This window comes from Oncorhynchus nerka, linkage group LG19, assembly GCF_034236695.1.
Source record: "Oncorhynchus nerka isolate Pitt River linkage group LG19, Oner_Uvic_2.0, whole genome shotgun sequence".
NCBI lineage: Eukaryota > Metazoa > Chordata > Actinopteri > Salmoniformes > Salmonidae > Oncorhynchus > Oncorhynchus nerka.
This window is the reverse complement of record NC_088414.1, coordinates 578135-604511: the sequence shown is the minus strand read 5'-3', so window position 1 is coordinate 604511 and position 26377 is coordinate 578135. Positions and strand designations below refer to the sequence as shown.

The window sequence follows — 26377 nt, the reverse complement described above, 5'->3', positions numbered from 1 at the left end:
TTATTTGAGAACGACAGGGTGTTGTCCAGGATCACGCCAAGGTTCTTAGCGCTCTGGGACGAGGACACAATGGAGTTGTCAACCGTGATGGCGAGATCATGGAACGGGCAGTCCTTCCCGGGAGGAAGAGCAGCTCCGTCTTGCCGAGGTTCAGCTTGAGGTGATGATCCGTCATCCACACTGATATGTCTGCCAGACATGCAGAGATGCGATTCGCCACCTGGTCGTCAGAAGGGGGAAAGGAGAAGATTAATTGTGTGTCGTCTGCATAGCAATGATAGGAGAGACCATGTGAGGTTATGACAGAGCCAAGTGACTTGGTGTATAGCGAGAATAGGAGAGGGCCTAGAACAGAGCCCTGGGGGACACCAGTGGTGAGAGCACGTGGTGAGGAGACGGATTCTCGCCACGCCACCTGGTAGGAGCGACCTGTCAGGTAGGACGCAATCCAAGCGTGGGCCGCGCCGGAGATGCCCAACTCGGAGAGGGTGGAGAGGAGGATCTGATGGTTCACAGTATCGAAGGCAGCCGATAGGTCTAGAAGGATGAGAGCAGAGGAGAGAGAGTTAGCTTTAGCAGTGCGGAGCGCCTCCGTGATACAGAGAAGAGCAGTCTCAGTTGAATGACTAGTCTTGAAACCTGACTGATTTGGATCAAGAAGGTCATTCTGAGAGAGATAGCGGGAGAGCTGGCCAAGGACGGCACGTTCAAGAGTTTTGGAGAGAAAAGAAAGAAGGGATACTGGTCTGTAGTTGTTGACATCGGAGGGATCGAGTGTAGGTTTTTTCAGAAGGGGTGCAACTCTCGCTCTCTTGAAGACGGGAGGGACGTAGCCAGCGGTCAGGGATGAGTTGATGAGCGAGGTGAGGTAAGGGAGAAGGTCTCCGGAAATGGTCTGGAGAAGAGAGGAGGGGATAGGGTCAAGCGGGCAGGTTGTTGGGCGGCCGGCCGTCACAAGACGCGAGATGTCATCTGGAGAGAGAGGGGAGAAAGAGGTCAGAGCACAGGGTAGGGCAGTGTGAGCAGAACCAGCGGTGTCGTTTGACTTAGCAAACGAGGATCGGATGTCGTCGACCTTCTTTTCAAAATGGTTGACGAAGTCATCTGCAGAGAGGGAGGAGGGGGGAGGGGAGGAGGATTCAAGAGGGAGGAGAAGGTGGCAAAGAGCTTCCTAGGGTTAGAGGCAGATGCTTGGAATTTAGAGTGGTAGAAAGTGGCTTTAGCAGCAGAGACAGAGGAGGAAAATGTAGAGAGGAGGGAGTGAAAGGATGCCAGGTCTGCAGGGAGGCGAGTTTTCCTCCATTTCCGCTCGGCTGCCCGGAGCCCTGTTCTGTGAGCTCGCAATGAGTCGTCGAGCCACGGAGCGGGAGGGGAGGACCGAGCCGGCCTGGAGGATAGGGGACATAGAGAGTCAAAGGATGCAGAAAGGGAGGAGAGGAGGGTTGAGGAGGCAGAATCAGGAGATAGGTTGGAGAAGGTTTGAGCAGAGGGAAGAGATGATAGGATGGAAGAGGAGAGAGTAGCGGGGGAGAGAGAGCGAAGGTTGGGACGGCGCGATACCATCCGAGTAGGGGCAGTGTGGGAAGTGTTGGATGAGAGCGAGAGGGAAAAGGATACAAGGTAGTGGTCGGAGACTTGGAGGGGAGTTGCAATGAGGTTAGTGGAGGAACAGCATCTAGTAAAGATGAGGTCGAGCGTATTGCCTGCCTTGTGAGTAGGGGGAAGGTGAGAGGGTGAGGTCAAAAGAGGAGAGGAGTGGAAAGAAGGAGGCAGAGAGGAATGAGTCAAAGGTAGACGTGGGGAGGTTAAAGTCGCCCAGAACTGTGAGAGGTGAGCCGTCCTCAGGAAAGGAGCTTATCAAGGCATCAAGCTCATTGATGAACTCTCCGAGGGAACCTGGAGGGCGATAAATGATAAGGATGTTAAGCTTGAAAGGGCTGGTAACTGTGACAGCATGGAATTCAAAGGAGGCGATAGACAGATGGGTAAGGGGAGAAAGAGAGAATGACCACTTGGGAGAGATGAGGATCCCGGTGCCACCACCCCGCTGACCAGAAGCTCTCGGGGTGTGCGAGAGCACGTGGGCGGACGAAGAGAGAGCAGTAGGAGTAGCGGTGTTGTCTGTGGTGATCCATGTTTCCGTCAGAGCCAAGAAGTCGAGGGACTGGAGGGAGACATAGGCTGAGATGAACTCTGCCTTGTTGGCCGCAGATCGGCAGTTCCAGAGGCTACCGGAGACCTGGAACTCCACGTGGGTCGTGCGCGCTGGGACCACCAGATTAGGGTGGCTGCGGCCATGCGGTGTGGAGCGTTTGTATGGTCTGTGCAGAGAGGAGAGAACAGGGATAGACAGACACATAGTTGACAGGCTAGAGAAGAGGCTACGCTAATGCAGAGGAGATTGGAATGACAAGTGGACTACACGTCTCGAATGTTCAGAAAGTTAAGCTTACGTAGCAAGAATCTAATTGACTAAAATGATTAAAATGATAGAGTACTGCTGGGGTAGGCTAGCTGCGTTGTTGACACTACCCTAATCAAGTCGTACCGTTGAGTGTGAAGTTTCTACAATGCTGCTTATCGGGAGCTAGCTGGCTAGCTAGCAGTGTTGGTTACGTTACGTTGCGTAGGAGAACGACAATAGCTGGCTAGCTAACCTAGAAAATCGCTCTAGACTACACAATTATCTTTGAAACAAAGACGGCTATGTAGCTAGCTATGTAGCTAGCTACGATCAAACAAATCACACCGTTGGGACTGTAATGAAATGAAGTGAAAAAGTGATACTACCTGTGGAGCGACGCGGAATGCGACCGGAATGCGAAAGTTCTATTCAGTAGACGTTGGCTGGCTGTTGGCTAGCTAGGAGTGTCTCCTACGTTAAGGACGACAAAATAGCTGGCTAGCTAACCTCGGTGAATTAAGATAATCACTCTAAGACTACACACTCTAAACTACACAATTATCTTGGATACGAAGACAGCAAAGACAACTATGTAGCTATCTAATACTACACTAATCAAGTCGTTCGGTTGAGTGTGATAGTTACTACAGTGCTACGGTAGCCGGTGAACGTATGCTAGCTGGCTAGCTGCTAGGCAGATAGGAGGGCGACGAAATACAATAATAACGCAATTATCACTCTAAGACTCCACACTCTAAGCTACACAATTATCTTGGATACGAAGACAGCAAAGACAACTATGTAGCTAGCTATGTAGCTAGCTAACACTACACTAATCAAGACGTTCAGTTGAGTGTGATAGTACTACAGTGCTACGGTAGACGGTGAACGTGTTGGACAGATAGGAGACGACGAAATACGATAATTACGCAATTATCTTTGATACAACGACGACTATGTAGCTAGCTAAGAGGAAATTGCTAAGATTAGACAAATCAGACCGTTGTACTATAATGAAATGTAATGAAAAAGTTATACAACCTGCAGACCGAAGCGCGGATGCGACCACCTCTTCTCAATTTACATCAACAACATAGCTCAGGCAGTACGAAGTAGATCATACAGTCTTATACTCAACTGGCCCCTCCCCGGATTTTGTGTTGGCCAACATCCCGTGAGATTGCAGAGCACCAAATTCAAATACAATAAATACTCATTATAACAATTCTGAAAAGATACAACTATTTTACATAGGTTTAAAGATGAACTTCTTGTGAATCCAACCACGGTGGTAGATTTAAAAAATGCTTTACGGCGAAAACATTGAATGGAAAACTACAACAAACTACCAACAACAACAAAAAATCCTACTTCCTGAATGGATTTTTCTCACGTTTTCGCCTGCCTAATCAGTTCTGTTATACTCACAGACATTATTTTAACAGTTCTGGAAACGTTAGAGTGTTTTCTATCCAGATCTACTAATTATATGCATATCCTATCTTCTGGGCCTGAGTAGAAGGCAGTTTAATTTGGGCATGCTTTTCATCCAAAATTCCAAATGCTGCCCTCTACCCTAGAGAAGTTAAATGCTCTGCAACAAAGCTTTCTCAGTGTCCAACAAGCTTTCTCTTAACCTTGTTCAGAACACCTCCAAATCAAAGGTCATGTGGTTTGGTAAGAAGAATGCCCCTCTCCTCACCGGTGTGATTACTTCTTCTGCGAGTTTAGAGTTTGAGGTAGTCACCTCATACAAGCACTTGGGCGTATGGCTAGATGGTACACTGTCCTTCTCTTTTTATTTTTTATTTTTTTATTTCACCTTTATTTAACCAGGTAGGCTAGTTGAGAACAAGTTCTCATTTGCAACTGCGACCTGGCCAAGATAAAGCATAGCAGTGTGAGCAGACAACACAGAGTTACACATGGAGTAAACAATTAACAAGTCAATAACACAAAAGGAAGAAAAAAAAGGGGAGTCTATATACATTGTGTGCAAAAGGCATGAGGTAGGCAAATAATTACAATTTTGCAGATTAACACTGGAGTGATAAATGATCAGATGGTCATGTACAGGTAGAGATATTGGTGTGCAAAAGAGCAGAAAAGTAAATAAATAAAAACAGTATGGGGATGAGGTAGGTAAAAATGGGTGGGCTATTTGCCGATAGACTACAGCTGCAGCGATCGGTTAGCTGCTCAGAGAGCAGATGTTTGAAGTTGGTGAGGGCATTGAAGCTCGTTTGGATATGTGGTTATTATTAAGCTTTAGCTACTACAAGCCTATGATATGAAAGCATTGTGCCCCGGTGCTCCAACAGTTGAACTTGAAGAATGTATCAGGTCTACCAGAGTTACTCTTATAATCTAATGATATAATACTTATCTTTATACAAAATATTCTGGGCTAGGCCTACATTTCTCTTCCTTTATATAGGCTATATATTTAAAGATTAAAATCATTCAGTGAACACCTAAGCCTACGAAATGCCCTGATGCATTTAGTGCTCAAATCTGACATAAACTGGAAAATTATTGTTTTAGGAGAGTAACCTAAAAACCTTGGCGCGTTGTCCGGCGCCAAATCTTCCTAAATTTAGAATATTCACATGAAAATCAGTCGCCAATTGGATGGAAACCTAACAACACCCTAAAAGGGGATTCCTAGTCAGTTGTACAACAAAGCATTCGACTGAAATGTGTGTTCTGCATTTAGCCCAACCCCTCTGAATCACAGGTGCTGCCTTAATCGACATCCACACGCTAAAAACTCTGGCAAGTGCTAACACTAGTCCAGTGTCACTTTGATTATGCCTGCACATCATGGTTACCCAGCAGCACCAAACATCTAAACAATAAGCTAAAGACTAGAGTTAAGAAATTGCCCATTCTTCTCAGTCCAAGGAGGAGGGTAAATGGGAGGGGTTGCTGGGTGAGAGGAGGAGTGGGCAGGGGTGTGTGTCAACAATGCATATTAAGCAGCCATGTGCTTTGAGCACCAGGTCAACGAGTGATGACAGACACAGAAGCCCAGTCTAGGAGTTTTAATGATGAACCAGAGTTTACATTGGGAAACAGGATGAAAGAGAATTATTGCAATGTAAATCCAATAAACATTAAATAATGTCAGCAATCTCTACACACAAAATAACACACCATAATTCCTCTTATTGGAATTAACATTACAACACCAACTAGGCTTATCCCTCCCTGATGGCCAGTCTCCCAGAATGAGAGCCCACCTGCTCTTCTTGACGACGGCAGACTGTGGCGCTCGGATGGATTTGACAGAGCTGACTGACCAAACGGCTGGTGCCCGGCCAATTTGCCGAGTTGAGTCCGAGAAGGCAACTGAAACAGAGGAGATAAATATTTAGAGAACAAGGTAAAAATAATGATAGCCATCGCCTGACCTTCATATGCATTTAATGTAGCGGCAGGCAATATAATTGTCAGGTGGAGGACATGAACACTAACAACATACCGTTGGCGAGACTCTATTATAATAATAATAATGGTAATGGACGACTTCACCTTCGTTGCTTTGAACCGCCCCTGAACGATCCTCTCCTGGTGTCGGGCAGGGTAGATCAAGCGCTGCTTGTCGAAGTCTGGCAGCACCAGCCACAGCGCCACCAGACTGTCTACCCTGCGGTCCGACAGCCCCTGACGGTTCCTCACCCCCACCAAGGCCCTGGTAACATTTCAAGTTAACTGTAGTTTTTTTAAAGTCCTGTTTAGTGAATGATTACTGCAAGTAATCACCTAGGATAGGATAAAGTAATCCTTCTCACCCCCCCTTAAAATACCTAGATGCACTATTGTAAAGTGGCTGTTCCACTGGATGTCTTAAGGTGAAAGCACCAATTTGTAAGTCGCTCTGGATAAGAGCGTCTGCTAAATGACTTAAATGTAATGTAAATGTATGCTAATTTAGAAACCATGACCTAATCAGATAAGAGGAAATTGCCTAGGATCAGAGATCAGGGTCAGTCCCAGAAGATGGACAGCTAAACAAAGAGAGAACCATGGACATTCCACAGGGGAAAGGGGGGGAAGTCATCGGAGTCATACAACACAAAAGGTCAATTATAATTACCCTGAATCAGAGGAGTGGTCAGGGTGAGGAGAATCATGGCGATCAGGGGCCACAGGAGAGTTTCTGTCTTCAGGGGCGGTGGGACTGGATGGCCCAGACCTGGGTGCGTCAGCGGGGTCCCCTGGGTCAGACCTTCAGATCGGTGAACTGCCGCCCAGTGCCCAAGGCCAGAAACTGCTCGCACTAGCCGAGGTGCCGTATACAACTCCGCATCCAGGACTCGCTGTGACTTTCACACAGCTTGCTATAGGTCTGTGATGCACTGTCAACATTGCTGGGAACTGGCAGAGGTGCCGAGAGTCCAGCTGATTAACAAGGTCCTGTGACCACCCCCCGACCTTCTTCTTACACCGACCGCATTCCAGGTACTCAGTGGCCATGAGATACCAGCGGTATATAGTGGGGCAGGAACTGGGCCCGGGACTTGGTCAGTTGGAGGCAGAGGTCGTGGGAGCGATGGAGGGGACCTGTAGGGCTACGGCTTTTGCAGTGACACAGAAATAAATAAGTTGAATGAATGAATAAATAAAATAAATGCACGCATGCATGAATGAATGCATATTACAAATTTAGATTACATTGATTAGATTAATAGCATATTCCAACATTCCCACAAGAATATGAATAATTAATAGGATGTAACAAAAGAATGAAATGACTATTGGTCAAGTTTGAGAGTAAAACTGGAAAAAAGATGGAAAAAAGAAACTCATGATTACGTGACATACAGGATGACAGATGCATGCAGGATGACAGATACATGCAGGATGACAGATACATGCAGGATGACAGATACATGCAGGATGTCAGCTACATGCAGGATGTCAGCTACATGCAGGATGACAGCTACATGCAGGATGACAGATACATGCAGGATGACAGATACATGCAGGATGACAGATACATGCAGGATGACAGATAGATACAGGATGACAGATAGATACAGGATGACAGATACATGCAGGATGACGGCTAGATACAGGATGACAACTACATGCAGGATGACAGCTACATGCAGGATGACAGATACTGAATACATATCAAAACGTATCAAATGTCCTTTGTCAATTAATAGTGACATCAAAAACATGCCTCTGCCAGCAGCTGTTTGACCAGCTCTGCGTCCGAATTGATTATTACTTCATATGCAGTTTATTTCAGTTTACAGAGAAAGACGCCCCAATGACCATCAGGTTATCACATTGCATAGAATGCATTCAAATACATACACTTCAAACGCATGCCATCAAAAAACGAAAGAAAATAGTCAATTAAATAGTATAGAATTCCAACTTTGAGTTGATATAAATGTTAGCTAAGGTTTTACAGGGTTGTCAGCGGTCAAATAAAGTTTGTGAGCATTTTAAACCTTGTTAGGTAATGCTAACATGCCTGCGCAGCGCCACCCTATACTATATTTACAGTTGCTAGCGATCCACTAACGTCATTAAAATAGACATTTTTGGTAGCCCCTGTAGTCAAACAAGTCGGTTGGCTAGACGTGTTACTGTCATATTTCATCACATTTAGTCGTCGATGTTACATTCATTGCAAATGAAGCACATTTCCCTCATATACTCACCGGGTATCATCAATGGCTGCCCAAAAAAGATTTTGTGACGAAGTGATGTTCCGAAAATTTCGGAGGTACATGATAGGCTTAAAACCAATTGGAACAAGTTAGGCTCTTTTTTTACATTTTTTAATTTGTATTTATTTTACTAACAGTAACATGCAAAGCATAAGTATTTGTTTTGTTTTGTTTTTAAAAATTTAGAAAAGGAGCTTTTTCTTCATACTGTAATGACCTGACTAGATCATAAATGAACAATTGTCCAGGCAGAGGCTTGAGTTTGCGAATTGACGGTTTATTAAACCAACTTTACACAGGCTACTGTTTGGGCCGTAGCACACGCCAAAAAGATGACAGATAACCCACAAGCCAATCGTGACCTTCTCTTGTGAAGCCCAGACGTAGGAGTGAGAACAATGGCTAAACCTGGTCTTAACTTCCAATGCTCCACCCCCCTGCCCAACCCCCCTCCACGCCACTCCGCCAACCACCAGGATGCCCGGCGTCAGAACATTCCAGGCATTCCCGTGATTGGCAGATAGCAGGTTGATTGACATGTCGGACCCCGCGAACACCGGGTACTGGTCAGTACAACACAACCACCTCCTAGCCTAACACATAACACACAGCTGTCTGTGCGGGTCGCTACAATACATTTTCATTTGTTTTTGAAAGATTTTCCCAATTAAATAAAGAGATTTATGACATACTCATGTTCAAATGTGGAATCAGTGTAGTAAAATAATATGTCAAACTTAGACATTTCACTGGTTGTATGCAATTTGAGGCCAAGATATAGTTTTACATCAGTCCAGAACACTTCACTATATAAACAATGACAGAATAAGTGTTCAATCGATTCAGTTTCTAGCTCACAAAAACTGCATTCACTGGTAACATCAGGTATATATTTAGAAATCAAGCTATTACACGGATAGAATCTATGGATAATCTGAAAGAAGATCTCCTTTACTTTATTGGTTATCATACATTTGTGTGGAGTGAGCCAAGCACGGCGCCAGTTTACATCAAATGATGAAGCCCAACAAAATATCGCAGAGGGAATAGACTTCCTGTAGAAAATATCCCTTAATAAATTATTGTTGAATTTCGTATCTAGCAGACCAATGCCATTCACCTGGATATCGCTTACAATCGGAGATATTCCAAAATATGCATTATTCTGAAGTAAAGTTTTTATCCCACTAGGTTTAGCTTTAATAACAGTGTCATATTCCTTGCTTGAAACCTCAAAGTTGTACCTTTCCATAAATTCTCTCCGTGTAAATAGATTCCCACTAATATTAACTAATTGGCTGACAAGGACAATGTTTTTCGAGAAGCATTTATGGTTAAATAACATCTTGTTTCTATGTAATATCGACCCATTGTTCCACATAAAACATTTATGAGGTGAAAAGTTGTGTTTATACAACAAAGCCCAGCACATTAAAGCCTGCTTGTGAAAAGCTGCCAGTTTCACAGGAAGTTTACCCACAATATATGGACATTGTTGTAAAAAATGAAGCCCTCCGAATTTCTGAAAAACAAAATGAGGTATAATATTCCAGAAACTATGAGGATTTTTTATGTACCTTTTAACCCAGTTGACCTTTGATATCTGATTGAAGAGCGTGAAGTCTAAGACATTTAGACAGCCATCACAAACCCTGTTGGCTATAACATATTTTTTTAAATCTTATGTGGCTCATTTTTCAATATAAGGTTGTACAAAAGCCTATCTAAGGTACAGCAAGTGGATTTGGAATGTCAATAGATGAAAAAAGATAGGATGCACGAGATAGCCCCTCAGCTTTGGATAAAAGCACCCTTCCTTGAAGACTTAAATCCCTCCCTAACCATGAGGATAATTTTTGGGGGACAGATTCAGTTACAGGGTTCAAATTAAGATCATTCACAGCCTTAAGATTTTTGGTGATCTTTACACCGAGGTAGGTTACAGTATCTTTTTCAGAGATGTTACAATCTGCTGGATTGACAGCTCCTTTCAAAATAAACATCTCACATTTGGAAAGATTTAATGCCAAACCTGAGATTTTGGAGAACTGCTTCATTATATCCAATAATAATCTAGCTTGTGACACATTTTTCAAAAAAAGTGAGGGTTCATCCGCCAGTTGGGATATCTTGAACTTTCTGGCCTGGAATGTAATGCCTTCAAATGGACTTTTATGAACTAATGAGCATAAAATTTGAGATACTGACAAAAATAAAAATGGTGAAATTGGACAACCTTGTCGTATTCCTTTGTAAATGTTAAACCTTGAGGATGTTCCATGACAGAGTTTGACACAGCTATTGCCACCATTATACAGAGTTCCAATAGCAACAAAAAACTGACCAAATTTCAAATGCTTAAGACAATCAAAGATAAAATTGTGACTTACTGTATCAAATGCTTTCTGAAAATCCCAAAATAGGATAACAGGGAAGTCATCCAATAGATCACAATACTCAACCAAGTCTAACACCAGCCTCAGATTATTAGACATATGGCGCCCTTTCATAAACCCTGATTGACGTTCATCAATCAGATCATTCAAGCAAGACTTTAACCTTTTTGCAAAGATTAAGGCTATAATTGTGTAGTCGTTATGTAGGAGTGTGATTGGATGCCAATGATCAATATTTAAGAGATCCGTGTGTGGTTTAGGTATAAGAGTAATAACCCCTTGCTTCAAAGAGGCAGGTAGTTCTCCCTTCTTTATAGCCTCCTTAAAAAGGTTTCAAGTAAAAATTGTGCTATTTCTTCAGAGAAGGTGCTGTAAAATCCAGAGGTTAATCCATCACAACCTGGAGATGTGTTATTTTATATCTGAGCAACCCCGTACTGGATGCCCATAATGGATAAATCTTGACAACAAGACCGATTGAATTCTTCACTAACCGAATTAACATTCTCTATAGAATCAAGGAGATCTTTAGAGTCACTCAAATTGTTATCTAAGGAGTAAAGATACTCATAAAACTTAGTGGTAAAGTCTGATAACAACTCTCTATCCTCAGTGGTAACCCCATTAATCTGAGTGGTCTGATGACAACTCTCTATCCTCAGTGGTAACCCCATTAATCTGAGTGGTCTGATGACAACTCTCTATCCTCAGTGGTAACCCCATTAATCTGAGTGGTCTGATGACAACTCTCTATCCTCAGTGGTAACCCTATTAATCTGAGTGGTCTGATGACAACTCTCTATCCTCAGTGGTAACCCCATTAATCTGAGTGGTCTGATGACAACTCTCTATCCTCAGTGGTAACCCTATTAATCTGAGTGGTCTGATGACAACTCTCTATCCTCAGTGGTAACCCCATTAATCTGAGTGGTCTGATAACAACTCTCTATCCTCAGTGGTAACCCCATTAATCTGAGTGGTCTGATGACAACTCTCTATCCTCAGTGGTAACCCCATTAATCTGAGTGGTCTGATAACAACTCTCTATCCTCAGTGGTAACCCCATTAATCTGAGTGGTCTGATGACAACTCTCTATCCTCAGTGGTAACCCCATTAATCTGAGTGGTCTGATGACAACTCTCTATCCTCAGTGATCTTACATTTCCAAAGTGTGTTGAGTTCCCCTCTCCTCTTTTCCAAATGAAAAAAGTATCTACTGTTCTTTTCGCCTTTTTCAAGCCATTGTTTTCTTGATCTTATGAAAGCTCCTCTGGCTTTTTCCTCATACAATGTATCTAGTTTATCCTGTAAATCATTCAATTTAGCTTTCTCAATAAAATCAAAATGCTCAATCTCTGTGATATCCGCAATTGTCTTGGAGAGTTCAGATACCTCACATCTCGTTCTTAAAGCAAGCTGTTTTCCATAAGTATTACAGGCTGAGCGGATTTTACATTTCAGCAGTTCCCAATATTTCCCATATTCTGCATTAGAGGTAGCTAAACTCAAATAAACATAAATTAGATTCTTAACCACATTTTTTAAATCATCATGCAATAACAATGAGTTATTTAACAAGACACTTGTTGCACTTGTGAATGTCTGAAAGTTACATATTTCTAAAAAATATTTTTGAATTTCGCGCTCTGCCTTTTCAGCGGAATGTTGTCGAGGCTAGCCGTAAAATTTCCAATAACCACCAGAGTATTTCTTACCATCATTACTACACATTCTTACAGTCAACCATATGACTTTATGATCCGTGCAGGTGTTACGCCCCTGAAAAAGGGGAGAGATAATCACGAGAGTGATACGGTCTTGTTTCCTCAATAATAACTTTTTGTGCAATCCATTTTACAAAAGTAACACATTTTACAGAACAACAGATCTACAGGAAATAGATAGTTTGGGGTACAAGGCTTATTCAAGTCACAACAGTATACACTGTAATTCACTGAAACAGATAAGTTATTTGGAGGACTAGAACAGTATCCATATACATTACACAACACAAATAATCTGTCCATGTGGTTGATGACCACTACTAGCCAATGTCCATTGGAGTCCATTTGAGTAAACAAAAATTTCCCTTTGAAATTGTGTGCTAAAATTGCAACCCCAGCTGAATGATTTGTCCCGTGGGCCAAAAAAAGGACATTGCCACACTGATTTTTCCAATAATTATAGTCCTCTTTGCATGAACTTGTTTCTTTAACGAATACAAGATCTGCGTTGCAGTCCTTACAAAACAACAAAAAGCTTTTCGCTTCAACAGGTTTCGTATCCCCCTGGCATTGATTGTCATAAACTTCAAGTCCATATCTATTGAATAGAAAGAAAAATCCTATGCAATCTCAACTCTACCCTCTATAAAAGGTTGCGTCATTTATGTATTTACAGAGGTCTTAACTTGTAAACAGTAACACCATAATTCAAAACTAGAACGCTCAGTTTGCAGTGGGGAAGGAGCTACCTTATAAACAGTAACACCATAGTAGTATCCACCTGTAGTAGTATCCACCTGTAGTAGTATCCACCTGTAGTAGTATCCACCTGTAGTAGTATCCACTTGTAGTAGTATCCACCTGTAGTAGTATCCACCTGTAGTAGTATCCACCTGTAGTGGTATCCACCTGTAGTAGTATCCACCTGTAGTAGTATCCACCTGTAGTAGTATCCACTTGTAGTAGTATCCACCTGTAGTAGTATCCACCTGTAGTAGTATCCACCTGTAGTGGTATCCACCTGTAGTAGTATCCACCTGTAGTAGTATCCACCTGTAGTAGTATCCACTTGTAGTAGTATCCACCTGTAGTAGTATCCACCTGTAGTGGTATCCACCTGTAGTAGTATCCACTTGTAGTAGTATCCACCTGTAGTAGTATCCACCTGTAGTAGTATCCACCTGTAGTAGTATCCACTTGTAGTAGTATCCACCTGTAGTAGTATCCACTTGTAGTAGTATCCACCTGTAGTAGTATCCACCTGTAGTAGTATCCACCTGTAGTAGTATCCACTTGTAGTAGTATCCACCTGTAGTAGTAACCACCTGTAGTAGTATCCACCTGTAGTAGTATCCACCTGTAGTAGTATCCACTTGTAGTAGTATCCACCTGTAGTAGTAACCACCTGTAGTAGTATCCACCTGTAGTAGTATCCACCTGTAGTATCCACCTGTAGTAGTATCCACCTGTAGTAGTATCCATCTGTAGTAGTATCCACCTGTAGTAGTATCCACCTGTAGTAGTATCCACCTGTAGTAGTATCCACCCTTTCCTTGATTTCGGGCCTGTTGTACAAGAGGCCACAATTTTGCCTTTGTTGCCTTGTCTGCTGCAGTCAAGTCCTCACCGAATCTAAACTTTATCTCTTTCAGAAAGGAGCTTTCCTTTGCTTTCTTCCAAACTGCATCTCTCGCTGTGCGAAAAGCAAACTGGATGATGATCGAGCGGCTGACGATGGTATCTTGTTTCTTCCCAATACGATGAGCGACATCCACAGCCATATCCATATATCCATCGGGGAAGTCCGGTGCCACGCGGTTACAGATGTCTCTTGCGCAAAGACAATTCTTTCTGTGTCTTTTTGGGTGCAGGACTATTGACTGGTTTTTCAGAATCAACCGAATGTCCAGAATCCTCCATTTCATCTCCTGATGAGTCAGGTGGTGGTTTTTCTCCAATGCATGAGTGCTCAGTTAGCAACTGCCTTCTCCTCCCTTTGCTCTTTCGCACATTTTTTTCTTCCATTTCTCAAAGTTTCAGATCAAATTAGCGGTCAACTAAGTGTTGTTCTCTATTGTGTTTACTATAAGCCAAGTTCTGTTACATTTAAGTAAGTTTTAGAGGGATAAAAGTTAAGGTTACTCGGAGCAAGCTGAAATCTCATCTGGACTCGCCGCCATCTTCAGCACCCCCCAAGCTAGGCTCTTCATTGGCGGGTTTTTGCTCTCTTTCTCTAAATTGGAACAAGCTGAAGCAACGATCCCGGTATTTCCCGCAGAAACCGAAAGTGTCATTCTAAAATTGTAAAGCATATATTGTCTGGATTTGATTAGAGCTTTGATTGGCACAAAAATGAAAGTCTGATGCTACCTGAGCATGATGAGCCCTACATTAAATACATTTAATGAGCCCTACATTAAAATACATTTTATGAGGCCAAGCCCCAAAAGACCAAATGAGTGTGCAAATGAGTGTGCACATTACACACGACAGAAAAACATAAAAGCCCATACATGTAGCTATGTTAAAATAAGGTGACACCCGAGAGACAGATGGAGATGTGTCAATTAGATGCACATTCAGTCCTTTGTTACTGTAGCATATGCTGCACCAAATGTAGGGACCACAATGGAAATAAGTCCCAGTCTTCATTGTGTAATCCCGGTCACTTTAAAATGATGTATATATGTAAATATATGTAAATATATATATATATATATATACATACATACATATGTGTCTTTTTTTCTGACAAATAAAATAAATAAATCAACCCAAACTGTGCAGTGGCAAAGAGACAAAACACACAAACGTTTAATGACATTCAAATATTGTCAAGCCAAGCCTTCGATACTAGGTAAGCCTACAAGGTAGGGAGGGATGTATTTTCTGTTTGTCCAGATTGACAGTTTGTGGTGTTGAAAATGCAAACCATGATATTGAAGTGCCCAAGTTGGTATGTTTTGTTTATTGGTTGTGTGGTTCATTGGCACAGAAACCTGTTGGTGGAAAATGTGTTGCATATATTTGATATAATTATAAATATTCATCAAAATGTTGAAAATCTGATGTCCCTCTAGCTGATCATTGTCTGCAACCGTCTCTGATATTAGCTTGTGTTTTTTTAATATTGAGGAATATTTCTCTGCTCATAGGAGTAAGAACAGGAATTGGTGCATGACGCAGAAATAACGCATGAGTTTCCCCATCAGTTGGAAGACTGTGTCCCCTTTTCGCAGCAGAGGGTACATGGAGTGGTAAGTGCCAGAATTAAGCCGAGACAACCGTACCACCGTGTGGCTGTCGCCTACCATTGAACGTCTGACTGACATGACATGACCTAATACCAACTCCTTACTAAAGTCTGCGTGATGCCTGCATGTAAATAAACCTAGGCAGCAGTACCACCGTGTGACTGTCGCCTACCATTGAACATGTAACTACAGTGGTTCTTCCTTATGCCTTATTCCTTATGGAAGATGGTGGCATTCTGTCATTGCACCGTCATTGCACTATCACAAGGGGGAGTTAGAATGCTGATCTATCGGTAGTCTAAACTGTGACAATTAATGGAGGTGTTTTCAGTCTGAGAGTCTCTTCTCTGGAACTAGAGTTCTGCATCAGGCAACAACACCAAAAACAGTCGGTGGTCCTGGAGTTCAGAGAGAACCTGGGTAAATACAACGAGGGAATTTCACTTGACATGTGGACTGACAATTTTTGAAAAATAGGCATGCTGGGCTTTTGTTTATCTCTCCCTCTAAAAACAAATAAATCATTCTAAATAACAAGCTGGCTTTATTTACAAATCAGTAAGAATGTCCCATGTCCCAACCCCATGTTCAAGAAGGGCCTTTTTCCCTTTACTCAGATTACAAATCGCTCACTTTCGGTTATTTGAAACAAAATCATCTCCAAAATATTGTAGTTTTTTAAACAAGCCATATAAAGTTTGTTGCAATGTCTGTCGGCCCTGCATTGAAGACCAAAATGAGTTAAAGAAAATGGTGAAAAATAAAAATATATACCAGTTTAATTTAAACTATATGTCAACTACATTTTTAGCTGCACTGCACTTTAGCTCCAAGCCCAGGGGTAAAACCTTGCTGAGATGATCAATGTATTTCTTGAATTGTTGTATTGTTAGTTTCTCTAGCCAAAACGTCTTGATGTCCTTCACCAGGTCATCTTTGTTAGTGGGCTTGGCAGAGTTACAGATTAATGTTTTCAGTTGATGCCAAAGAAGTTCGATCGGGTTTATTAAATCAGGAGACCTACATGTAGAAATAAGTAGGGAAAACCTTCAAAATCGGCAGAGAGACACTCAAGTGTTTTAGCACTATATCTCTTGACACAATGATGAAAATAATCATGGCCTCTAAACCTTCAAGCTGCATACTGGACCCTATTCCAACTAAACTACTGAAAGAGCTGCTTCCTGTGCTTGGCCCTCCTATGTTGAACATAATAAACGGCTCTCTATCCACCGGATGTGTACCAAACTCACTAAAAGTGGTAGTAATAAAGCCTCTTTTGAAAAAGCCAAACCTTGACCCAGAAAATAAAAAAAACTATCAGCCAATATCGAATCTTCCATTCCTCTCAAAAATTGTAGAAAAGGCTGTTGCAGCAACTCACTGCCTTCCTAAAGACAAATAATGTATACGAAATGCTTCAGTCTGGTTTTAGACCCGATCATAGCATTGACACTGCACTTGTGAAGGTGGTAAATGACCTTTTAATGGCATCAGTCCGAGGCTTTGCATCTGTCCTCGTGCTCCTAGACCTTAGTGCTGCTTTTGATACCATCGATCACCACATTCTTTTGGAGAGATTGGAAACCCAAATTGGTCTACACGGACAAGTCCTGGCCTGGTTTAGATCTTATCTGTCGGAAAGATATCAGTTTGTCTCTGTGAATGGTTTGTCCTCTGACAAATCAACTGTAAATGTCGGTGTTCCTCAAGGTTCCGTTTTAGGACCACTAATGTTTTCACAATATATTTTACCTCTTGGGGATGTCATTTGAAAACATGATGTTAACTTTCACTGCTATGTGGATGACACACAGCTGTACATTTCAATGAAACATGGTGAAGCCCCAAAATTGCCCTTGCTAGAAGCCTGTGTTTCAGACATAAGGAAGTGGATGGCTGCAAACTTTCTACTTTTAAACTTGTACAAAACAGAGATGCTTGTTCTAGGTCCCAAGAAACAAAAAGATCTTATGTTGAATCTGACAATTAATCTTAATGGTTGTACAGTCATCTCAAATAAAACTGTGAAGGACCTCGGCGTTACTCTGGACCCTGATTTCTCTTTTGACGAACATATCAAGACAGCTTTTTTCCATCTACGTAACATTGCAAAAATCAGAAACTTTCTGTCCAAAGATGATGCAGTAAAATGAATCCATCCTTTTGCTACTCCTAGGTCAGACTACTGCAATGCTCTACTTTCCGGCTACCCGGATAAAGCACCGGGTAATCTCTGGTAGTGAAGTGAGCTGTATCATAGTCAGTTAGTGCTAAATACGGCTGCTAGAATCCTGACTAGAACCCCAAAATTTGATCATATTACTCCAGTGCTAGCCTCCCTCCACTGGCTTTCTGTCAAGCCAAGGGCTGATTTCAAGGTTTTACTGCTAACCTAGAAAGCATTAAATGGGCTTGCTCCTACCTATCTCTCAGATTTGGTCCTGCCGTGCATACCTACACGTACGCTACGGTCACAAGACGCAGGCCTCCTAATTGTCCCTGGAATTTCTAAGCAAACAGCTGGAGGCAGGGATTTCTCCTATAGCGCTCCATAGTTATGGAATGGTCTGCCTACCCATGTGAGAGACGCAAACTCGGTCTCAACCTTTATGTCTTTACTGAATACTCATCTCTTCAGTGGGTCATATGATTGAGTGTAGTCTGGCCCAGGAGTGTGAAGGTGAACGGAAAGGCTCTGGAGCAACGAACCGCCCTTGCTGTCTCTGCCTTGCCGGTTCCCCTCTTTCCACTGGGATTCTCTGCCTCTAACCCTATTACAGGGGCTGAGTCACTGGCTTACTGGTGCTCTTTCATGCCGTCCCTAGGAGGGGTGCGTCACTTGAGTGGGTTGAGTCACTGATGTGATCTTCCTGTCTGGGTTGGCGCCCCTCCTTGTGTTGTGCCGTGGCGGAGATCTTTGTGGGAAATACTCGGCCTTGTCTCAGGATGATGAGTTGGTGGTTGAAGATATCCCTCTAGTGGTGTGGAGGTTGTGCATTGGCAAAGTGGGTGGGGTTATATCCTTCCTGTTTGACCCTGTCCGGGGGTATCATCGGATGGGGCCACAGTGTCTCCTGACCCCTCCTGTCTCAGCCTCCAGTATTTATGCTGCAGTAGTTTATGTGTCGGGGGGAGGCTATGGTCAGTTTGTTATATCTGGAGTACTTCTCCTGTCTTATCCGGTGTCCTAGGTGAATTTAAGTATGCTCTCTATAATTCTCTCTTTCTTTCTCTCTCTCGGAGGACCTGAGCCCTAGGACCATGCCTCAGGACTACCTGGCATGATGACTCCTTGCGGTCCCCAGTCCACCTGGCCGTGCTGCTGCTCCAGTTTCAACTGTTCTGCCTGTGATTATTATTATTTGACCATGCTGGTCATTTATGAACATTTGAACATCTTGGCCATGTTCTGTTATAATCTCCACCCGGCACAGCCAGAAGAGGACTGGCCACCCCTCATAGCCTGGTTCCTCTCTAAGTTTCTTCCGAGGTTTTGGCCTTTCTAGGGAGTTTTTCCTAGCCACCGTGCTTCTACACCTGCATTGCTTGCTGTTTGGGGTTTCAGGCTGGGTTTCTGTACAGCACTTTGAGATATCAGCTGATGTAAGAAGGGCTATATAAATACATTTGATTTGAATTGTATCAAATACTTGTTCTCCCCACTGTATATCCACAGTAAAATGAGTCCTATATCGACATAACCTGAAAGGCCGCTCAGCAAGGAAGAAGCCACTGCTCTAAAACTGCCCCAAAAAAGCCAGACTATGGTTTGCAACTGCACATGGGGACAAAAAAAATACTTTTTGGAGAAATGTCCTCTGGTCTGATGAAACAAAAATAGAACTGTTTGGCCATAATGACCATCGTTATGTTTGGAGGAAAAAGGGGGAGGCTTGCAAGCCGAAGAACACCATCCCAACCGTGAAGCACAGGGGTGGCAGCATCATGTTGTGGGGGGGAATTGCTGCAGGAGGGACTGGTGCACTTCACAAAATAGATGGCATCATGAGGTAGGAAAATTATGTGGATATATTGAAGCAACATTTCAAGACATCAGTCAGGAAGTTCAAACTTGGTCGCAAATGGGTCTTCCAAACGGAAAATGACCCCAAGCATACTTCCAAAGTTGTGGCAAAATGGCTTAAGGACAACAAAGTCAAGGTATTGGAGTTGTCATCACAAAGCTCTGACCTCAATCCTATAGAAAATTTGTGGGCAGAACTGAGAAAGCGTGTGCGAGCAAGGAGGCCTACAAACCTGGCTCAGTTACGCCAGCTCTGTCAGGAGGAATGGGACAAAATTCATTCAATTTATTGTGGGAAGCTTTTGGAAGTCTTCCCGAAACGTTTGACCCAAGTTAAACAATTTAAAGACAAGGCTACCAAATACTAAGTGAGTGTATGGTAACTTCTGACCCACTGGGAATGTGATGAAAGAAATAAAAGCTGAAATAAATAATTCTCTGCTATTATTCTGACATTTAACATTCTTAAAATAAAGTGGTGATCCTAACTGACCTAAGACAGGGGATTTTTACTAGGATTAAATGTTGACAGAAGTTGTGAAAAACTGAGTTTAAATGTATTTGGCTAAGGTGTATGTAAACTTCTGACTTCAACTGAATATACTGTATTCTATCCTATTCTACTAGTCTATGCCACTCTTACATTGCTCATCCAAATGTTTATATATTTTTTAATTCCATTCCTTTACTTTAGATTTGTGTGTATTGTTGTGGATTTGTTAGATATTACTTGTTAGATATTACTGCACTGTTGGAGCTAGAAACACAAGCATTTCGCTACACCCTCAATATCATCTGCTAAACACGTGTATGTGACAAATACAATTTGATTTGATTTGGACCATAGGCTTGGACATACAGCAGTTCCGTGTGACACAAAATTCACCGCTAGACGGCGCCAGAGATGTGGGAAATTAAATTAATCATAAGTCTACAATAATTATGTTCCTAACATCGGCTCATTGCTTCAACGCAGATTGCTAAGCACATTTAGATTCCTCAATCGTGTGCCATTTATTTGATTTAACACTTTTACATTAAATAAATAGTGTAGGCTACTGGTTTATTATGCCTAGCTACAATGTGATCCAGTTTCATTTCAAAGTTGTTTTATAACCTACATTTATATTGAAAATAATAGAAAAGAAAAGTCTGCTTTTTTTCTTTCAAATTAAAAAAATATAGTTGCCAGTTGCCACACAGCACATTGTTAGAAAAAAAGTGTTGAGCTCTTCTATACAAGTCTACTTGCATCCCTTGATGTCCTCAGAGTTCAGCCAGTGTTTTTGAGATTTGAGATCATTTTCTCACTGCCGGCTGTTGGGCTGTATACGTGTCAACCCTGTGCATTTTCGCACTCCTAACAATTAACCATGTTTAATGACTGGACGCAAAGTCCTACGTTTATTTTCCTCTTTCACAGGAACATTGTGTGTTTCACCATTTAACAGAGAATGATACTTTAGTCAACCTGCTGGTTTTGGATCATTCATCATTCACAGGAACATTGTGTGTTTCACCATTTAACAGAGAATGATACTTTAGTCAACCTGCTGGTTTTGGATCATTCATCATTCACAGGAACATTGTGTGTTTCACCATTTAACAGAGAATGATACTTTAGTCAACTTGCTGGTTTTGGATCATTCATCACTTGTGAGGGCCGTTCACTTGTGAGGACGGCAACATTAACCTGAAAAGGGCGAAAACACTTGCATAAAATTGGTCGGTTTTTCATTGAATTATTTTGTTCTTTGCTGTGTATTTGGAAATATCAGATAAATTCTCTATTGCATTTTCTACATAGATTTTTATCTAGACGAAAGTGTTTATTTGAACATGTTCAAACTATCTTAATAACAACCTTTCAACTTTTCCAAAAGTAATTGTGAGTGAAGCACATATTTTATACAGCACATCTTTTTCTGATGGAATTATGCAGTCAGCTGCTGAATTAAGTTACTTCCTACTGGGCACATAATGTCATTTCAACGTGGAAATGTGTATTATATTGGTTTGAGACGTTTATCAATGAGATTTCTACCTCTATTCACCCACTCAAAAAGACCACCAGAAGTTTGGTGAATTCTCAGTGTTATCACTGTGCTTTCAACCATCTAAAAGACCACCAGAAGTTTGGTGAATTCTCAGTGTTATCACTGTGCTTTCAACCATCTAAAAGACCACCAGAAGTTTGGTGAATTCTCAGTGTTATCACTGTGCTTTCAACCATCTAAAAGACCACCAGAAGTTTGGTGAATTCTCAGTGTTATCACTGTGCTTTCAACCATCTAAAAGACCACCAGAAGTTTGGTGAATTCTCAGTGTTATCACTGTGCTTTCAACCATCTAAAAGACCACCAGAAGTTTGGTGAATTCTCAGTGTGTTATCACTGTGCTTTCAACCAAATTTCAGTGGAAAAACGTCAGCTTTTTTGGTTTAGTTATCACCTAAATGTGTTATCCCTGTACTTTTAATCATTTAAAATTGCAAAAAAAAGTTAACAAATTTCAGATATTTTGTATTTAAACAACTTGGTGTTATTACTGTGCTGCATTTAATAGCACAACCAAATGACCTGGATTTCAGTTCCATTAAAGGTCCATATTGCAAGTGATCAATGTTGTTCAAGACTCTGCACAGATTATTATTGCAATTATGAAGATCTCCACAGACTTGCGACCTTTGCATGCTATCTTGAACATGCACGCTTTCTATGATTACATAGGAAGACATTTAGTTACAGTAACCTAAAAATGTGGTCATGGATGTTTCAAGTTTCATTAGTATAAGGGTTAGTTTTATTAGTATAAGGGTTAGTATTCGGAGGTCTGATGGCTCGTCTCTGTGCCTTTTGGTTCAGACATCATGTTTTGACAGAAAGGTAGTGAACAGCTCATGGCTGAGGTGTGTGGGGTTCTTGATGATGCTGCGGGCCTTCCTCAGGCACGGTTTTGACTAGATGTCCTGGATCTATCAATCAATCAAATGTATAAAGCACCTTTTACTTTAGCAGATGTCACGGAGCACTTATACAGAAACCCAGCATGAAACCCCACAGAGCAAGCAATGCAGATGTAGAAGCACAGCGGTTAGGAAAAACACCCTAGAAGGGCAGGAACCTAGAGAGGAAAGAGTCTCTGAGGGATGGCCAGTCCTCTTCTGGCTGTCTGGTGGAGATTAGAAGAGTACATGGCTATAAAGGCCTGATCGTTCAAGATTTTCAAATGTTTATAGATGACCAGCAGGGTCAACTAATAATCACAGTGGTTATAGAGGGTGCAATAGGTCAGCACCTCAGGAGTAAATGTCAGTTGACTTTTCATAGCCGAGCATTCAGAGGTCAACGACAGCAAGTGCAGTAGAGAGGGAGAGAGAGGGTTGAAACAGTAGGTACGGGATAAAGTAGCACGTTAGATGAACAGGTCAGGGTTCCATAGCCGCAGGCAGGACAGCAGAAACTGAATCAGCAGCACAACCAGGTGGACTGGGGACGGGGACAGCCAGGAGTCATCAGGCCAGGTATTCCTGAGGCTTGGTCCGAGGACTCAGGCCCCCCGGGAAGGGAGAGAAAGATGGGAGAATTAGAGAGAGCATACATAAGATCACACAGGACACAAGATAAGGAGCATTACACAAGATAGGAAAGACTGACCCTAGCCCCCCGGCACATAAACTATTGTAGTATAGATACTGGAGACTGAGACGGGGAGTCGGGGGGGCGTGGGGGGTCGGGGGACATTGTGGCCCTTCCGACGATACTCCTGGACAGAGCCAACCAGGTAGGATATAACTTCCACCCACTTTACCAAAGCACAGCCCCCACACAACCAAGGGATATCTACAGACCACCAACTTACTACCCTAAGGCAAGATGGAGTATAGCCCACAAAAATAGGTAGGTGCAAGTCCATTTTTAGGTTAGCAGTAAAACCTTGAATTCAGCAAGCCATCGTAGAGAGGCTAGCACAGGAGTAAAAATATTCTAGCAGCCATACTAAATACTAGCTGAAGTTTATTTAGTGCTTTCTCTGAGTAGCCGGAGCGTAGAGCATTGCAGTAGCGTAATTTTGAAATGACAAATGCAATGATTAGCTTTTCTGCTATACAGTGGGGCAAAAAAGTATTTAGTCAGCCACCAATTGTGCAAGTTCTCTCACTTAAAAAGATGGGAGAGGCCATGACAGACAGACAAATTAGGGAAAAAAATCCAGAAAATCACATTGTAGGATTTTTTATGAATTTATTTGCAAATTATGGTGAAAAATAAGTAAAAACTGGAATCTTGACCACTTCTACAAGTTAGACAAATAGTTAGAGGGTGTGACATCTTCGTCTTCTTCTCTATGATTCAAATCTGTTCGTGGAACAAAAATATATTCTACGGATCTAATGCTACAGCTGTTTTAGTAACTGCACTAACACAACTACTGACCACAACCACAGACCACAAAACTACTGACCACAATCACACAACTACTTCCCAAAACTACTGACCGCTACTGATCACAAGTACTGAAAACAATCACAAAACACTGACCACAACTACTAAACCACGCACCTACTTACCAAAACTACAGACCACAACCACAGACCACAACCACACAACTACTGAAATACACAACTAACGACCAGAAGCACACAACTGCTGACCACTGCTTACCAGAACTACCAACATCAACCACTGGCTACTAAACAACAACTACTGACCACAACTACGGACCACAACTACTGACCACATTTACTGACCACAACCACAAAAAAACAACTGACCACAACCACAAACCTGCTTACAAAAACGACTGCCCACTACAGACAACTACTTTCTTTTACTTTTTAAAATAATTTGTTTATTATTTTACAATAAAAAATCAAATAAAAAAGACAGCAATACTAACAATGACATTCATTGTACTGTTGAATGGGATGGCCAATTTAGAGGACAAAACAAAACTTAACTCACACATACACAAAATAAAACTAAATCCTATTAGGTGGTACATGTATAAGAAGACGGCATATAGTCATTACAAGCAGTGTAGTTAAGCCAAAAATAGATATTGAGTGGAGTACAGCACAGAGGAGCAGCAGATCATCAACCCAGTTATGAAGCGGGACTAGACCATTTATCCAGTATCGGCTGACATATTGTGTAAAACATTGGACTTCTATTGGAGGTATTGTATCGAATCTTTTCCATATGTATTACATTCCCTAAATCCCGTAACCACATTTCAAAGGTAGGTACAGTCTCTAGTTTCCAAAATTGCAATATGAGCCTTTTGGCTAATAGAGTACAAAGAGAGACAGCTTTCCCTTCGTGATTATTCCCATCAACTGTACCAAACAGAGCGGTCAATTTGTCTGGGGCTAGAACTCTATCAAAGGCTCTAGATAAATAATCAAAAATGAGAGCCCAGTAAACATGTAACTTAGGACATGTCCAGAATAAGTGGGTCAACGTCCCCTCATCCTGCTTGCACCTCTCACACAGTGGTGAGGTGTCTGGGAATATTTTATGCAGTTTAACCTTTGAGTAATGTAACCGGTGTATCACCTTAAACTGTACAAGGTTGTGTCTGGCATTCACTGAACTGTGGTTTATATTCCTGAGAGCTTCTACCCAGTCCTCATCTGAGATTTCTGACCCAAGTTCTTGTTCCCAAGCCCTTTTAATGGTGTCTGTGGATACCTCTATGTGGGCCTGTAGCACATCATACAGTCTAGAGACCGACCCTTTTGAATGGGGTTTGACAAGGATCAAGCTATCTAATGTAGGACTATTTGGCTTCATGCCATACTGTGGGATATGTGTCCTTACGAAATTCCTGATTTGGAGGTATCTGAAAAAATGTGTTGTTGGCATGTTGAACTTTCCCTGTAATTGTTGAAATGAAGCTAACTGACCATCTATGTATAGATTACCAATTGTTGTGAGCCCCTTCTCCCTCCACTGTGAAAACACCACATCATCCAATGCGGGGTGGAAAGCATGATTCAGGCAAATCGGGCTGTCAATGATTCACATATGATGGGCTATTAACAAGTGCAGTGAGTGAGGAACGTTGACAGGAGGCCTGCTCAATCAAAAGCCATGCAGGCATATCCTTCTGTCTCATCGCAGGTAAACTTTCCCTCCAGAAAGACACAATGTTCAGATTAGCAGCCCAATAATACAGTTTAAAGTGAGGAAGGCCAAAGCCCCCCTCTATTTTGTACTTGCATAAATGCTTCTTTGAAATTCTGTCTGCCTTGTTATCCCATAAAAATGGAGTTACTATTGAATCCAGTTTCTTAAAATAGCTTTGTGGTATGAAATTGGGTAGACATCGGAAGAGGTAAAGAAACCTGGGTAGGACAACCATTTTAATAGCATTTATACGACCAACCAAGGAGATAGGCAGAGTTTTCCAAAAATCTATATTTTTTTTAAGCTGATATATTTTCATGTCCCAATTCACTTTCAATAGCTGATCAAGGTCTCTTGTCACTACAATGCCAAGGCTTGTGAACTTGTCCATCACTGTTCTAAACGGGGTAGATTGCACAGGCTGTGATATTGGCATCAACTCACGTTTTTTTGCCAGTTTATCTTGTAGCCAGAGAAGGAGCCAAATGTGTTTATCAAGTTAAGTAAGGGTGGCATAGAAGTTTTAGGCTTGGACAAAAACAAAAGAACATCATCTGCATATAGGGACATTTTGTGCTGTGTGTCCTTTATTTTAACATAAGCTATATCGGCACATGCCCGAATGCGAGTAGCAAGGGGTTCCATGGCTATAGCGAAGAGAGCAGGCGAAATAGGGCACCCCTGTCGGCACCCCTTGAACAAGCGGAATGACTGCGACATTTCTGGATTGGTTACCACGGACGCCATTGG

General features: G+C 42.0%; 1 long non-coding RNA gene across 2 annotated transcripts; it reads right to left on the bottom strand.

Annotated features, from left to right (window-relative positions):
* Positions 1-5433: 5433 nt before the first annotated feature.
* LOC135562349 (uncharacterized) lies at positions 5434-8471 on the bottom strand. Of its 2 annotated transcripts, XR_010459867.1 has the most exons (3): positions 8086-8471; positions 5939-6984; positions 5434-5755 (listed from the first exon to the last, which is right to left on the bottom strand). It is a non-coding gene; the product is annotated as an uncharacterized LOC135562349 (long non-coding RNA). The 2 variants fall into 2 exon arrangements; XR_010459866.1 differs by having other exon boundaries at positions 5434-6984.
* Positions 8472-26377: the final 17906 nt, after the last annotated feature.